A 17,842-nucleotide genomic window follows, 5' to 3' on the forward strand; every position below is an offset into this window, starting at 1 on the left:
GTCACACGGTCACCAGATGTCGTTAACGCCTGCCTAGCTGTGAGACCTATACAATACCTGGACGTCTACGATACGGTAAACATGGTTGGGTACACGTTTTCGGAAAACGCAGACATGCTGCTTGTGTACAGCGAAGCTCGAGGTAACAGAAGAGCTGGCAGTTCGTTGTATCTGGCATGTTTTCCTCTACGCAGCCCAACCACCCCTCCCTCCCCCCCCCCCCTCCCCCCATCGCACAAACTTTTTGCCTAATTTACGCAGCGGTTCCGAGAAACAGGTACCTTCAGCGTGAGAAGGCAGGAATATGGTGGTCCACGGCAACATCGCATGCCCGAATTTGAAGAAGATGCACTGCACGGCGTTAAAGAGAGCTCGTCAACGAGCACTCCAACAATAGACCATACAATGCGTGTTAGACACAGTATCGTCTGGGACGTTCTGCGTGAGCAATTGCATCCGTACCACTTACAAGGATACGCTATGGGTCCAGCCGATTTTCCACAATACATTGCCCACTGCACGTGGTCCCTTCACCGTTGCATCGACCCACCCCTGTTTCCAAGTCGAGCTCTGTTCGCAGATGAATGTAAGTTCATTAGGAACTGTGCTTCGAATTCGCGGAACAGCCATGTCTGGATAGATGATAACCGTCGTGCCACGCATGTCAGACATTTCATCACCTGTTTGAAATTAAGGTGTGGGCAAGTATTCCGGACGGTCCTGTGATTTTTAATGGTGGCTTTTTATATTATTGTTTATTGTTGGGTTTTGTAATTGTTATTTAATTTTATATTATTCTGACTTTGGCTGATTGAATCTTCAATTAAATAATGAAAAATTACGTACTTGAAAAATCATGTAAAAATATTTTTTTAAATACCACCATCATGATAATTTTTTTTTTTAAGCTAGGCTCCTCTACCGGGATTGTCTGTTGGCGAATATAATTTTGGGACGTGTTTCACGCCTAAAAGCTATCGGACTTCGTTTTGTGAACTCTAGATGCAAGTTCTATTCTGAAAGTAAACCAAAGGTATTGCACTGATTGTTGCCGTTAATACGCGATCACTCACTAACAGACATCCCCACACAAAGTAAGCCACATTTAATTATCAATTTCTTGAAAAAAGCTGAGGAAAATAAGGTATGATTAGTCGTAATAACAAACACAATGAAATTAAATAGTTATTGTTATGCAAAATGAGCAGAAATAACAACATCTCTGCATAACACTGAGAAAGTAATAATTATTTTTGACCGTACCAGATAATGGCTGACCAAGAAGAGAGAGAACAAAAGATTCCGAGTCCTTGTTCGCTTAAATTACATAGATAATATAATTACAGAAATATTAATTTTGTTGCAATCACAGTGTCTTTTTTTCAGCCCTAAAATCGTCTAGCGCTACAGCGCGAAGACACATAGTCACGAAATCCGCTAACACTTGGGGGAACATCGTAGATTGGGCCGTATGTGATTCCACTGAAGCTAACTGATCCTGCATCCTTGTTCTTCTTACAGAACGTATTGGACTCGTTCTTGAAAGCTCTGCCACTGAAAGTCCGTCAGGAAATGTGGTTTCAGCATGAAGGCGCACCACCTCACTTCTCACGTGCGGTTCGGAGACATCTCAACAGACAATATGGTGAAAGATGGACAGGCCGAGGTGGTAAAACCGCGTGGCCGCCGCGATCGCCAAATTTAACTTCTGTGGACAACTTATTGTGGGATTGTATGCAAAGCATAATTTACGAGACTCCTTTAGAGAAAGAGGAAGATCCGCTGGCACGAGTTCTAGCCACTGCGCTAGAAATAGACGTGACACCAGGTGGGATGAAAAGTGTGACCCAAATATGCTTCGTAGGTACAATGTCCGTAACACAGTTGGTGGTTGCCACATCGAGCCGCTGTTGTAATGCATCAGTACTGTTCTGTACGTACAATATGCTGGGTTCTGTTTTGTTTTGGAATAATGTAATCACGTAATGTGTAAGTGTTAATGTAAACAAATGGGCTTGAGTGAAAATGGATGTTTCGTTATGTTGCCTTTCGAATTGTTGCCTAATAATTATACTGTGTCAAGCCTAGTTCAGTTCCTCAAGCAGAAGTGGATGAGTTAATAATCTGAACTGAAACCGTTGCAGAATGGACGGAGTACTTTTACGGACACGACTTTCTATTCAAAAGAGTTGGAACTTAAATAGTGGCAACTGCTTATTCACAACCGATACAAAAGGGTTTCATGGTTAGGTTGTTTGGGGGAAGAGACCAAACAGCGATGTCATCGGTCTCACCTGATTAGGGAACGACGGGGAAGGAAGTCGGTCGTGCCCTTTCGAAGGAACCATCCCGGCATTTACCTGGAGTGATTTAGGGAAATCACGTAAAACCTAAATCAGGATGGCCGGACGCGGGATTGAACCGTCGTCCTCCCGAATGCGAGTCCAGTGTACTAACCATTGCGCCAACTCGCTCGGTCAGAGTTTCATGTTTGCAGCTGTTACTGTCCTTCAAAGTAGTCACCAGCGTCGTGTAGAACCCGTTGCCAGCGATGTGGAAGGCGTAGTATACCGTCGAATATCTGGAACAGTTCTGAAGCGAATGCCACGAAGTGGTTCCTTTATCTTCGGAATCAAATTAAAATTACAAGGACTTAAGTCGTATTACTGTTCGTATTTGGAGCATCACCTGCGACCAGCTTTGCGAAAGAAGCGGCGACACTTTCTGCGCAACCCACCCATCATCTTGCACGACAATGCGCGGGCGCATACAGCGCAAGCTGTGGCTGCTCTGTTCGGTCGATGGGACTGTAACAGGTAACAGGTGAAAACATGTAACTCTTTTGTATCGGTTGTGAATAAATAGCTGCCACTATTTAAGTTCCAACCCTAGTATTATGTACTCATTCCCCTCTACAAGTGCTAGAAGTTTGTAACGGGAACTTCCGAACACCTTGTATTTAAGAAATGATTCTTAAACACATTTGCTACTCGGCATTTATAGCCCCTTCATTCAGTCCTGAGGTGAATCTGTTCTGCGGCAGGTTGTCCTGTCTCTCGTTGCACTACATTCCAAACAGCCTTAAGCCGGTTGTCGGGATTACTGATTTCTGACATCATGTGCATGTTTCTCGAGTTTGTAATGACCTTTATTTTAGTAATTTTGAGTAGTTTTTGTAATGTGCAGCTACTGCACGATCTCTGATTGTTCTTGCCACAACATACATTTCCCTTTCCCATTCACAAAATACTGTAATCGCTCTAGTGATCCATGGTTTTTTATGCGCGTATTTAAAGTCCTTTATAATTAGTTTACGTGGTAACCTCTTTTCAAATAATGATATAAATTTATCAGGAAATAAATTAAATTTTAGGTTAGCATTTGGTTCATTATGAATCTCATTCCACGTCATCTGTTTTGAACTATACTCAAAAACATTTGTCCTTGAGTCATTAATCATCTTAACTGATTTCCACTGAGGAGTATCCATACTGTAAGGCACTATGTTATTTTCGTAACTCGGCATCATGATCAGAGTGTGCATTTGCTACTGGGAAACAGCTATTTTCTTGCTTTCAGCTTCACCGGAGAAAACATTATCAATCAGAATCCTAATGTCTTTATTTACCTATGTTGGGAAATTAATTACTGAGGTAAAATTTTTGGACTAAATTTACACCCACATCTACATTTATACTCGGCAAGCCACCCAACGGTGTATGGCGGAAGGCACTTTACGTGCCACTGTCAAGCTATGCAAAACAATGACACGTAACAGTATCTCTAAGAATAAAACATGCTCATCTGAACTTCTTCATTACTTCATGTGTGTACTGACTCAGTTTTAAGGTGTTATCCAGGACTGGTTCCCTGTTCCTAATTTCCTAATTTTTCCTGTTTCCTGTGCACCTGCGTCTACACCCCCCCCCCCCCCGACCACCGATGGTTACTTCCTAGCACCAAATCTCTTTTCTTCCTAATCTCTTTTGGTACTGACCTTCATTGAATTTCTTTGCTAAAAGTCTGCTGCACCCTACGACCTTCAGCTGGTTGAGGCTCTTCCCTATCTACTTCAGGTAACGAGTTAAATTTGTTCGATACTGTTACCTCAAATGTATATGAAGTTGAAGAGTTGTTCCCCTTCACCCATTGCTTGTCACCTTCACCCAATTCCCACGGCCTCTTCACCACTTCAGAGCCATTTTGTACTGAATGAGTTTTAAAGTGTTATCCAGTTGTAAACTTCCTAGGAATGAAGTTTACAAGCAGTATTGTGTTACCAATCTTAATGGCTACTTCCAGTGCTAGCAGATCGCTTTTGATAGTTTGATATTGTATACTATGAGTCTCTGTAAGACTTAAGCTGCTTACTGTGAATAGGTTGTAAGCTTTTTCAGGTATGATCAGTGTCTGGAAAGATTTAGACACGGGGTTAGATTGCTTGTGTCACTGGAAAATATGACAGTTTGTTGTACCGTCATGCAAACTCATTGGGAGATTTCTTATGAAGTTTAAGTGAAAAGCAAAGCCAGCGACGATCATTGCGGTACACCGCAGTCTGTGATCGCTTTAATTCCTGTGAAACAGTCTGATAATGGCGCCCTCTGCTGTCTACAATGAGCCAGTTCGAATTCGCGCAGCGGGGTAGGTACATCTATCAGTCTAAGGTTCGATGCCAATTTTTCACTTTCATTCAAACCCGGATGGGACCACTACTTCCTCAGAAACACGTCACTCTGTTACAACGTAGAAATACACAGAGCATAAATTATAGGATTCGAAGCAAAGAAGTTTATGGTGAGGCAATTAAGTGCGGAACACAAGTACAAGCTGACCAAAGATGGGGAACGAAATTGGACCGTTTTTAAGATATACATCCCGACATTCATGTAAATCAATTTGAGGACACCACATAGTACCCGGTTGGGGATTCGAAACTCATTTCTCCCGAAGGCGACTGGTGTTCGTTTTACACATTACATGATTCCATACCTCAAATCTTATGCTAAAGTACTTGATATGCCAAAAGCAATGATAGCCAGTAACTAAAATCCAGGCTTAGTTAACAACTCTCCTGCGCGGAAATGGGAAACAGACATAATACCAGCAAAAAGTTGTAAGTTTTCTCTTACTTTTATTCTGGGGCGTCATCCTTTCGTCCACAACTAAAGTCCAATTACAATTTATTCTATATATTACATTCGAAGGTATTTAGAGGGCACAGAATATGTAATGAAAATCTGATGTATACTTTGAACGACATTAGTATCTATTTAGTTCGACATACAGTGCACCAACACAATCAACCCTCACTGAACAAGATGGCACAGTGGTAAAGGAATTAGACTCATCTTCTAGAATTAAAATTTCCAACCAGATATCCATATTTATCTCCTACGTGCTTTCGTTTATTCAGTTAAGGCAAAGGACGAAACGTTTCCTTTGAAAAGGACACGGCCAGGTTCCTTCCTCAACTCTATTTCTGAAGACACATCAGTGATGGGACGTAAAAAAAAATCTTGTAAGAAACTGCTCTCAAAAGAGAACAAGTAGCTTTTTATTTACGTATCACGAGAATTTTCCGTTAAATAACTATCTTCTCCTTAAGAGATCCTTGGTGAGGAGGAAGCATTGACACACATGATGACACGCCATCTTGTAATACGCGAAGTTGGTTTCACAGTTGACTTGCTCCTAGTATCAGGTGTTGCTTTACGATTGCAGCCACCTCATCATACACATATTCCACTGTGTTCTACGTATGGTAAAAGAATAGCTCTGAAAAAAGTGGGCCAGGCGCGCCTGCTTCCAACCACATAAATCTATTTTGCATACGTTTTTCGCCTAGCTTTAGTGTTGCCGCAGCTATATAGACGACTACTGTTTCCAGTCATGTAGCTTCAGAACTGTCAGCAGACATTTGCTCATCACAGTTGCAAGCTGGCAACAGCACTGTTTGTGTCGGAGCTCTAGTTACGAGTTAGCTGCATAAAGTTGTCTACTGTTCCCAGTTGACCGGTACCTGCATGAGGTAGAGTCCCCCATCAGTGGGGCCAACGCTGCCTCTTCGTCATAGCCGTCACGGTCTGGAGATGGCTTCTGTTATTTTTGGAAAATCACGGTTTTTACACAACTGTACTCTTTCTTTATAAACAACCAGTTCCGGTCAGAAACGGATCGTCCTTCGATTTAATGTGACATCATTAATCAGATGCATGACACATCACAACTATAAACAAGCTTCACTCCACAAACCAACATGTTAAATCCAAATATAATACTGAAGAACACACAGCACACAGTATTACAATCGGTTTTAAGGTGTTGACTCCTTATGCTTGTTTATAGCTATGATTCGTCATGCATCTGATTAATGATGTCACATCATATCTGAGGATCGTCCTGTTTTGAGCAAAACTACTTGTTTAATAAAGTGAGAATATAGGTGTGTGCAAAGCACGATTTTCCAAAAATTTCTTAAAGCTGCAAGCCATCATCTCCTCAAAATATTGCCTTTTTTTTGCTAGTGTTACGGTCTTCAGCCCGAAGACAGGTTTTATGTAGCTCTCCACGCTAGTATATTCTGTGCAAGTCCCTTCATATCTGTGTATTGGAACCTACATTTGCTTGAGCCTGTTTACTGCAGCCGAGCAATGCACCCCCCCCCCCCCCCGCCCCGCCCCTGTAATTTTTAATCCCACACTTTTAACAGTTATCAAATTAGCTTTTCCTCAATGCTGGTCCTACGCATGTCCTGTCACAAAAAGATGTAGGGACTGCGCTGGCCACGAGAATATTTCATCATCATCCACACAGTTCACAGAGACAAGTATTATGGTAGTCGACGATTGTCTCGTTGTAATATGGCACAACGATACTATCGCATGAGAGGTACCTTATGAGGAGGCAGGCTTCCGTGATGTACCACTATGCTGTGAGAGTTCCTCAGGCACTACTGGTCGTTACCTGAAGTCATATCTGCTGGCATCCCACACCTTCATACCAGGAGCAACATCACTGTGCCTCTCCAAGACACTGGAAGAACGGAACGTTTCCACAGGTCGCCGCCTTACCGTGATTCATCGGTGGACATAGTGAGGCACAATTCTTCAGTAGTCCACGCTTCCGAGGCGAGGCACCACTCGAAATGCAACCGTCTGCGTTCCGCTGTTAACGGCAGTCTACGCAAGGGACGGTAACTCCCTAGCCGGTTGGTCCTAAACACTGATCAGTGGTGTACGATGACGCAGAATGTTCGTCACTTGTTCTCGGATGGCAGGCGCAGATGTTAAGGAGCTACCGTGTGATTGGAGCACAGTGTGGCCACCCTACCTTGTGGTGGTCGGACGTGGTCGATTAGCACTTTGACGGCAGTATGTCTGCCCTCACGTCCCCATGAAGTTCAACACTGGACCACTGCCGCACCTGACTGTTCTACAAAAAAATGGCTCAAATGGCTCTGAGCACTATGGGACTCAACTGCTGAGGTCATTAGTCCCCTAGAACTTAGAACTAGTTAAACCTAACCAACCTAAGGACATCACACACATGCATGCCCGAGGCAGGATTCGAACCTGCGACCGTAGCGATCTCGCGGTTCCAGACTACAGCGCCAGAACCGCGCGGCCACTTCGGCCGGCACTGTTCTACAAATCTGCATATTGCACCATTATATCAGCCCGACAAATGGAGACCACACAATGAGGCAACTTTCAAATTCTGGTGCTGATAACGCTCTCTCACTCCAGACGCGTTATGTTCGCCTCATGTTGTTCACACTGATACTTCATCATCTGATGCTGTTGACGGCCTACAAGGTCTGGTAACAACAATAAACACGAACTATGCTAACGGACAGTAGTGGCCGTCCTACCTGTGACAGTTTTGCAGCTATAATAACCATTTACGTATCTGCCGGCGGTGTGCACTAACAAGGAGAGGTCCCCAGCGGTGGGATCGACGTTTTGAAATCAAATGCACGGTGACGTAGGTTAAGATCCCAGATACGACACCCTGCAACCATTGGTCCCTCGTCTGCAAGTGACGGACGACAAAAGTTTTCTGAATTTTGCGCGATGCTCAATAACATTAAAAAAAGTGGAATTACATATTGTTGCTGGGTGGTGTTATGGATGGGCTAATATCTTTATATGCAATTGGTTGAGAGTTAAAATCTTGTCAGATGCAGTACATTTTTTATTTTTAAATCTTTATCTAAATGACTTTGATCATTAGTTTTATTCAGTTAATTGGTTTAAATGTAAATTTTTATTTCTATTCCTTTGTGCCATTATTTTAATCGCTGTATGGACTGTTTTCATTTGTTTCATTTTTCTTCATATCATTCTTTTTCCAATTGGACTTTTTGTGAATATGAATTAATTATATTTATTTCTTATAATGTAATAATTTGGATCATCAGTTAAAAAGCAAAAGACCAAATACTCTATTTATATCGATTGTGCAGTGGTGTGAAAAATGTATTTTTCTGTAACAACTGTACGATCTTTTTGCGTGGTAATCGTCAAACAAACATTTAAAACACAATCTAAATACCTATTGCAGTAGTGGAGAAATAACGCAGATGAAGATTTAAATGAAAGACTTGTTTATAAGTTTAACGAAATTCAAACCAAATGAGAAATAGACATAATGAACGCAATAATGTGGACGAAAAAGTAGGGTGATAAAACAAAAGAAATTAAATCGAAATTAATACAGAAAATTAATTAAAACAAATGATCGAAGATTTCAAGTGGAAAAAGAATGATAGGAAGAAAAATGAGAGCAAATGAAGAAGTGGATATTGTGATTAAAATAATGTGGAAATAAAAATTTCATTTAAATCAGTTAAATGAATAAAAGTAATGATCAAAGTCATTTCGATAAACATTTAAAAATAAAAATATTTGTTGCTCCTGGCGACATTCGAACCAACATCTTCTTCCAGGTGAAGCTACAGCAGGCAACCAGACAGCTTACAGCAACTTTTTCAACGCTATTGAGAGTTACACAAAAATCGGATATTTTTTCGTCAGTTACTCGCAAATGAGGGCCAACCAGAGCGAATGGCTGCAGTGTGTGATACCTGGGATCTTAACCTACATAACCGTATGGATGGCTTCAAAAACTCTATCCCACCGCTGGTGATTCCCTTGCATGTTACACTGACATCTGGACAATCTCTCCGGACTATGATCACGGCGTCGTAAACGGGAGAGCGGTGATTCGGACGATGCAGCGTGGATTCGACTTAGTAGGTTAGAGAGAAGTAGCTCGCCATTAACACACAAAAAAACACCAGTGGCTGTTATTTGTGCTGTCGGGAGCGCGACTCTGGTGAGTCTGCGGCGTAATGAACGTTGTGCCGGGTCGGAGGATGCAAAACGCGGCCTGGATCGCAGGGAGGTAGGCGGCTTTCGCCGGTGCGGAAGGAGTGCAGCAGGTGTATCTCCAGATGAGGCGACCTTGCCGGGACAAGGCCGACTCACGGCTGCCAAGCCTAGGGCATCCGCGCTCGCCGGATGTGCACCGTAACGGGATGGGGATGTGGTTGCTGCTAGATGTATCTACCGCTCATTAACATCACGGCTAACGGCTGTTGAGGAAGCTACCACCTCTTTGTTTAAGAAGAGAAGGGGCTGACAGTTATTTACGTATTTACGGCTATAACACATTATCAGGAATACAGAAATACATGTCAGTTAGGGATGAAATAAAAAGTAAGTGCAGGGAAGCTGAGGCTAAATGCATGCATACAAAATGTGAAGGCATTGACAAACAAAATGATCGTAGGATGGACTGACGCAGCACACACAAAAGTCAGAACAACTTTTTGTGAAATTAAAAGCAAGGGCGGAAACATTAAGAATGCTACGGAATTCCACTGTTAAAAACAGAGGTTAGGTGGTTAGGTTAGGTTAGTGTTGTTTTAACGTCCCGTCGACAACGAGGTCATTAGAGACGGAGCGCAAGCTCGGGTTAGTGAAGGATGGGGAAGGAAATCGGCCGTGCCCTTTCAAAGGAACCATCCCGGCATTTGCCTGAAACGATTTAGGGAAATCACGGAAAACCTAAATCAGGATGGCTGGAGACGGGATTGAACCGTCGTCCTCCCGAATGCGAGGCCAGTGTGCTAACCACTGCGCCACCTCGCTCGGTAAAAGCAGAGGAGAGCGCGAATAGGTGGAAAGAGTACACTGAAGGCCTCTGTGAGTGGGAGGACTTGTCTGATAATGTTATGGAAGAGGAAATAGGAGTCGATAGGGAAGCGATAGGGGATCCAGTATTAGAATCAGAAATTCAAAGATCTGTAGAAGACTTAATATCAAATGAGGCATTCCACCGCAATTTCTAAAATCGGTGGGAGAGGTGGCATAGAAACATCTATTCACGCTGGTGTATAGATTGGACGAGACTGGTGGTGTACCATTAGACTTTCGTAAAAACATCATCCACACAATTCAGAAGACTGCAAGAGCTGACAAGTCCGAGAATTATCGCACAATAAGATTAGCAGCTCACGCATCCAAGTTGTTGACTAGGATGATATACAGAAGATTGGAAAAGAAAATTGACGATCTATTAGATGATAATCAGTTTAGTTTTAGGAAAGGAAGAGGCACCAAAGAGGTATTTCTGAAGTTGTAGTTGATGATGGGCGAAAGACTAAAGAAAAATCAAGACAATTCATTAGATTTCTTGACTCGGAAAAAAAAGAGTTCGACAATGTAAAATGCTGCAGTATGTTCGAAATTCTGAGAAAAATAAGAGTAAGGTAACGGAGAGGCGGCTAATTTAAAGTACGTACAAGAACCAACAGGAGATTTTGAATATTATACGGGTACTAGACGGAACGTAACTATAATTTGCCGCTGCGCCGGAGACTGGAAGATAAAGAACGATGTACACCAATTAAGAAAGTGTAAGGCAAGGATGTAATCTTTTGACTCTGCTGTTCAATCTATACATCGAAGAAGCAATGAGGGAAATAAGAGAAAACGTCAAGAGTTGGATTAAAATTCAAGGTGAAAGGATATCAATGACGCGATTCGTTGATGACATTGCTATCCTGAGCGAAAGTGAACAAGTATTACATATTTTGCTGAGTGGAATGAACAGTCTAATGAGTACAGAATATGGATTGAGAGTAAAGCGAGGAAAAATGAAAGTAATGAGAAATAGAAGAAATGAGAACAGCGAGAAACTTAACATCAGGATTGTTGGTCACGAAGTAGTTGAAGTTAAGGAATTCTACTGCCTAGACAGCAAAAAACCAATGATGGACGGAGCAAGGAGGACACAAAAAACAGATAAGCATTTGCAAAAAGGGCAGTATTGACAAAGAGAAGTCTACTAGTATCAAACATAGGCGTTCATTTGAGGAGGAAATTTCTGAGAACGCACTGTACGTTTGGAGCACAGCATTATATGGTAGCGAACCATGGACTGAGGAGAAATGGGAACATAAGAAAATCGAACATTCGGGATTTGGTGTTACAGACGAATGTTGAAAATTAGATGGACTGATAAGTTAAGGACTGAGGCGATTCTCCGTAGAATCGTCAAGTAGATGAATACATGGAAAAAACTGGCGAGCTGAAGGGACAGGACGATAGGACATCTGTTAAGACGTAAGGGAATAACTTCTACAGTACTACTAGATGGAGGTGTAGAGGGTAAAAACTGTAGAGGATGACCGGGATTGGAATACATCTAGCAAATACTGCAATTAAGGGTGTACGTTGTAAGTGCTACTCTGAGATGAAAACGTTGGCACTGGAGTGGAACCGTGGCGGGCCGCATAAGGAAAATCTCTAGCGGTAACTCACTCTAATACTGTACTGAGAGCTGACAAACTTTCTTTTTTGAACATTCCAAACATTCTCTGACTTAACGTTCTCTCCCACCCGAGGAAGGAATTAATCATTACGAAAGCTAAGATAGTGGAATTTTATTTGCTGCCTGAAAAAGAAAAACAAAATGTGGAGAAACAGAGGAGGAAACAAAACTTCACGGATTGAGAGTGTATGTGATGTTATTTCAGTGATTACAAAATCAAGACAAATATACAAATAACTTGGCAGGAAGAGCCCACTTACTAGTGTGACGGTGACCGCCCTCTGGCATGGATTTATGCACTGAATCGGTCAATATCTATGTGATCTTTTGTTAAATGTTTTTGTACTGTCATTGTAGCCTGAAGATGAGGTGTTAGTTCCTTTTACGCGATCAGACCAAGCAGACAGTGCGCTGCTACGTTTCTTTTCCCATCGTTTTCTGTTCATCGCTGTCATCTACCATCCAACCAAATCTATCGCTGATTGTCGCAAGTCTTCATGGAAGCGATCCCTCCACCTCATCCTTGGCCTTCCAGGGGTGTCCAACCTCTAGGGATGATATCCAGGAGCTTCCGTGGCCACCTGTCGTCTTTCATCTGAGGAGGGCTTTATTTCGGTCGTAACGGCGTCCGATACCTCACAGGGACTTCTTTTTTTTAAACTGGAACAGGTCGGCACAGGAGATTTTGAATACTATACGGGTACTAGACGGAACGTAACTATAATTTGCCGCTGCGCCGGAACGAGTGAACGTGACAGGAGTATCCAGCGTGATGCGATGGGCACAGCCTTGGGCAGAGGTAATCTGTCTGTGTGTGTGTGTGTGTGTGTGTGTGTGTGTGTGTGTGTGTGTGTGTGTGTGTGCGTGTGTGTGCGTGTACAGTATATCCAAGATAATTTGGGCTTCGTTCCGAATTTGTGATCCTCACATATCGCCTTTTGTTTCGACTCCAGCAACCTCGGCGGTCTAGCAACATGGCGACGTCCCGTGTTGTGTGTCATTGAGAAATAGCTAATGCAAGCAGTGTTTGAACGTGAGCGATTTATAATGTGCTTTCACGAAATTTTGTTTCTTCCGTGGCGTAATTTAAGCCACAGGTACTGAGCAAATGTGCGTACGGAGCAACGCTCCGATCAGCTGCTATGGTAAAAATAGCACACCGAATTAAAGTTTGGTGAAGTCCAGTTTTAATACAATTCAATGTTTAGAAGAAGTCAAGTGTTATTTAAAGCACTTACTAAACGTCTAACTTCGTGTCTCATGTAACATCGTGTGTTCTTTTTCGTAATTCTCCGCGAAGCTGATGGGCAAGGAATATTTTCATCGTCGTTCGACGGTAAATGCTTTATTAATTAATAATGGACACAAGTTCACCGAGCAGCTAAAATGGAACTGTTTGAATGTTCCGTCTGTCAGCAGTTGAAAACATGACGTCATAGTCAAGAAGACTACCGACTTGTGCTGATAAGTATCGAGCAGAAAAACTGACCGAAGTGATATTAGTGTATATTAAATCTTGTGATTCTCTCGTTTCGATTACGATAAACTACGTTAACAGCTGGGTCCCGACCCACAAAATTTTAAAATTATAAAAATTAAGCTCTGCATCCGAGCCAAATGTCCAGCCCCTGTACTCGCTTGCTTCTAATGAGTGCTGCTATATTGGCATCCTGGTTGTGTCTGAGTCCCCATTCACCCGTGTTTGCGTCTCGAACCAAATATCTTACAGCACTTTTCTCTCAAACACGAGAAGTTAATGAAAGTCGTAGTTTCGGATACTCCACCTCTCACAGAAATATACGAGGAGCGTTTGAATAGTCCGTGCAAAAATAAAAACTACTTACGTGTTTGGGGTAAACCATTTTTATTTTTCGACATAGTCTCCTTTTAGACATATACACTTCGTCCAACGCTGTTCTAATTTGTTGATTCCTCCCGAATAATAATAATTGTCCGAGTCTGAAAAATAGCTATTAGTTCTGCAATCACCTCCTCGTTTGAACAAAATATTTGTCCCGCCAGCCATTTCTTCAAATTGGGGAACAAACAGTAGTCCGAGGGAGCCAAGTCTGGAGAATAGGGGGGATGTAAAACGAGTTGGAATCCTATTTCCAATAGTTTTGCGACCACAACTGCTGAGGTGTGTGCTGGTGCATTTTCGTGATGGAAAAAGACTTTTTTGCGGTCCAATCGCCGGCGTTTTTCTTGCAGCTCGGTTTTCAAACTGCCCAATAACGATGAATAATATGCACCTGTAATAGTTTTACTCTTTTCCAGATAGTCGATGAGGTTTATCCCTTGCGAATCCCAAAAGACAGTCGCCATAACCTTTCCAGCTGAAGGAATGGTCTTCGCCTTTTTATGTGCAGATTCTACCTTGGTAACCCATTGTTTAGATTATTGTTTGGTCTCAGGAGTAAAATAATGTATCCACGTTTCATCCACAGTGACGAAACGACGCTTAAAGTCTTGCGGGTTCTTCCTGAACAGCTGCAAATCATCCTTGCAAAACGTCAAAACATTCCGTTTTTGGTCAAACGCGAGCAATCGCGGAACCCATCTTGCGGATAACTTTCTCATGTCCAAATGTTTATGCAAAATGTTATGTACCCGTTCTTCTGTCATCCATCACCATATCATGGATTTTATCAATGATTTCTGGTGTCGTAACCTCCACAGGGCGTCCAGAATGTTGAGCATCACTTGTGCCCATGTGGCCACTCCGAAAATTTTGAAACCACTTATAAACTGTTCAAATCGAAGGTGCAGGGTCACCATAATGTTTATCAAGCTTCTCTTTAGTCTCCTGAGGCGCTTTGCCTTTCATAAAGTAATGTTTAATCACCACACGAAATTCTTTTTCGTCTATTTTTGACGATCACTCGACTTCCTTGATTCACACGAATGCCAAGCGCAAAGAAATAGACCAATATTGCTGAAACTTGGTGTGCGTTCTTTCCAAAGATGTTACTAACTAAACATGACCTCGATACGCGCCGGTGGTGCAATTTCTCTGACCTTGCACGGACTTTTCAAACGACCCTCGTATTATCACGGGCTGAAACAAGGCTTTACATAGCCTAATCCTGAGCCGTCTCGAGTGACATCTGGATCGAAACAGTTGCGTTAGGCTGCAGAAGGATTGGCTTTCTGCCTGGATCTTTGCATTGATCTCCATTTCGCATGACGAGTTCTCCGTGAAAAGCGCTCCCACGTATTTAAATTCGCGGACTCTGTTGTAGTACCGATCTCTTACCCGCAGTGACTGTATTTGTCCAGTATCTTGACGTTGACTGCCATCTCCAGTACCCTGGTTATTTTCCGTTCCACATGAGAGCTGCTGAGTAAGCAGATACACCTGTTTATGCTAGATATTAGATACGCCAGGTTCGTCAGTTCGTCTTCGGTCACTTCTTAGCTCCCTTTAAAAGACACTTTTTATCTTCCCAAGGGCATAATTTAGCAGGGTACGAGCTAACAATTGCTTCTTTTAATAATTTAAATAGGTCAATAAGTTGTTTAAGTAGGTCTCTGAAAAAACTTTTCAATATTTTTAATGTTAACTAGGGGAAAAAGTATTCCAACAGCCGTAATTTTTTCTAAAATAGTATTTAAGGGATCAGTTTCGATGCTTCATTAGCATCATCTTCGGGTTCCTCTGCGAAAAACGAATGGAAACATCCAAACGTTGACCACATAGAATACGTACCATGTACACTCTAAGACAAGAGAAACGACTCACCACGAAGGAATTATCCGAATGGGATGGAAATAGGTAGATGTGATGTACATGTACAGACAAATGTTTACAATTTCAGAAGAATTGGATGATTTCTTCAAAAAAAGTGCTTCACAAATTAAGAAAGTTAATAACGTGTTGATCTCTTTTAAATGTGGTTGGAGGGTAACTGGGAGAATATCCGGCGATCTTACGACCAAGGTAGGGTATGGTAAGCACGAAGACAAGCGATAGAAACCCTCGCTCTGTGCAGGTGGGTATCGTCATGCTGAAATATAAGCCTAGGATGGCTTGCCACGAAGGGCAACAAAAAATAAAACGGAGCGTAGAATATCGTCGACTTAGCGCTGTGTTGTAAGGGTCCCGCGGATGACAACCAAAGGCGTCTCCATACACGTCACCGCCGATAATCGGAGTTCAGTTCAGAGCAGGATTGATTAGTGAAGACAGTTCTACGTCAGTCAACGAGGTTCCAGGAGGGAGACGTGTCTGGAGACACCCTGGACAACGGTGCGATACCAATATGACTGTCGCCCCACCCATACGGCCCGACAACTATCTCTTTATTCACTTGAAATGTTGAGTGCTATTGGCAAGGGATTTCAGATGCAGTCCGTATTTCTGGATTTCCGGAAGGCTTTTGACACTGTACCATAAGGCGGCTCGTAGTGAAATTGCGTGCTTATGGAATATCGTCTCAGTTATGTGGGTGGATTTGTGATTTCCTGTCAGAGAGGTCACAGTTCGTAGCAATCGACGGAAAGTCATCGAGTACAACAGAAGTGATTCCTGGCGTTCCCCAAGGTAGTGCTATAGGCCCATTGCTGTTCCTTATCTATATAAATGATTTTGGAGACAATCTGAGCAGCCGTCTTCGGTTGTTTGCAGATGACGCTGTCGTTTATCGACTAATAAAGTCATCAGAAGATCAAAACAAACTGCAAAACGATTTAGAAAAGATATCTGAATGGTGTGAAAAGTGGCAGTTGACCCTAAATAACGAAAATTGTGAGGTCATCCACAAGAGAGCTAAAAGGAAGTCGTTAAACTTCGGTTACACGATAAATCAGTCTAATCTAAAACACGTAAGTTCAAGTAAGTACCTAGGTATTACAATTACGAACAACTTAAATTGGAAGGAACACACAGAAAATTTGGGGAAGGCTAACCAAAGACTGCGTTTTGTTGGCAGGACACTTAGAAAATGTAACAGACCTACTAAGGAGACTGCCTACACTTCGCTTGTTCGTCCTCTTTTAAAATACTGCTGCGCGGTGTGGGATCCTTACCAGATAGGACTGACGGAGTACATCGAAAAAGTTTAAAGAAAGACAGCACGTTTTGTATTATCGCGAAACATGGGAGAGAGTGTCGCAGAATGATACAGGATTTGGGATGGAAATCATTAAAAAAAAGGTGTTCTTCGTTGTGACGTAATCTTCTCGCGAAATTCCAATCACCAACTTTCTCCTCCAAATACGAAAATATTTTGTTGACGCCGATCTACATAGCGAGGAACGATCAGCACGATAAAATAAGGGAAATCAGAGATCGTACGGAAAGATATAGGTGTTCATTCTTTCCTCGCGCTATACGAGATTGGAATAATAGAGAATTATGAAGGTGGTTCGATGAACCCTCTGCCTGGCACTTGAATGTGATTTGCAGAGTATCCATGTAGATGTAAAACCAGGGCTGCCAATTATTTTCATGGTAGGACCCCATTGGTTACCATTCGTCGAACCCGTACAGCTCAACGGTACATCAACGATATTCTACAACCCGTTTTTCCCCTCTCATAGCAGGCCATCCTGGGCCTACATTTCAGCCAAATAATACCCGCCCGCACATGGCGAGCGTTTCTACTGTTTGTCTTCGTGTTTATCAATCCCTACCTTGGCCTGCAAGGTCGCTGTATCTCTCACAACTGAGATTGTTTGAAGCATTATGAGCAATGCCCTCCAACCAGATTGAGGTTTTGGAGATCTAACGCGAAAATTGGACAGAATTTGGCACGATAACCCCCAGGAGGACGTCCAACTACCCTATCATTTAATGCCAACCCGAATAACTGCTTGCGTACGAACCAGAGACGGACCAACGTGTTACTGACTTTCCCAACTTGTGAAGCACTTTCTATTGAACAAATCATCCAGTTCTTCTGAAATTGTAATCATTTGTCTGCACATGTACGTCACATCCCCCGATTTCCGTCCCATTCGGATATTTCCTTCGTGATGCGTTTTCTTTCCGTCTTAGAAT

Source organism: Schistocerca piceifrons, chromosome 8 (assembly GCF_021461385.2).
Source record: "Schistocerca piceifrons isolate TAMUIC-IGC-003096 chromosome 8, iqSchPice1.1, whole genome shotgun sequence".
Taxonomy (NCBI): Eukaryota; Metazoa; Arthropoda; class Insecta; order Orthoptera; family Acrididae; genus Schistocerca; species Schistocerca piceifrons.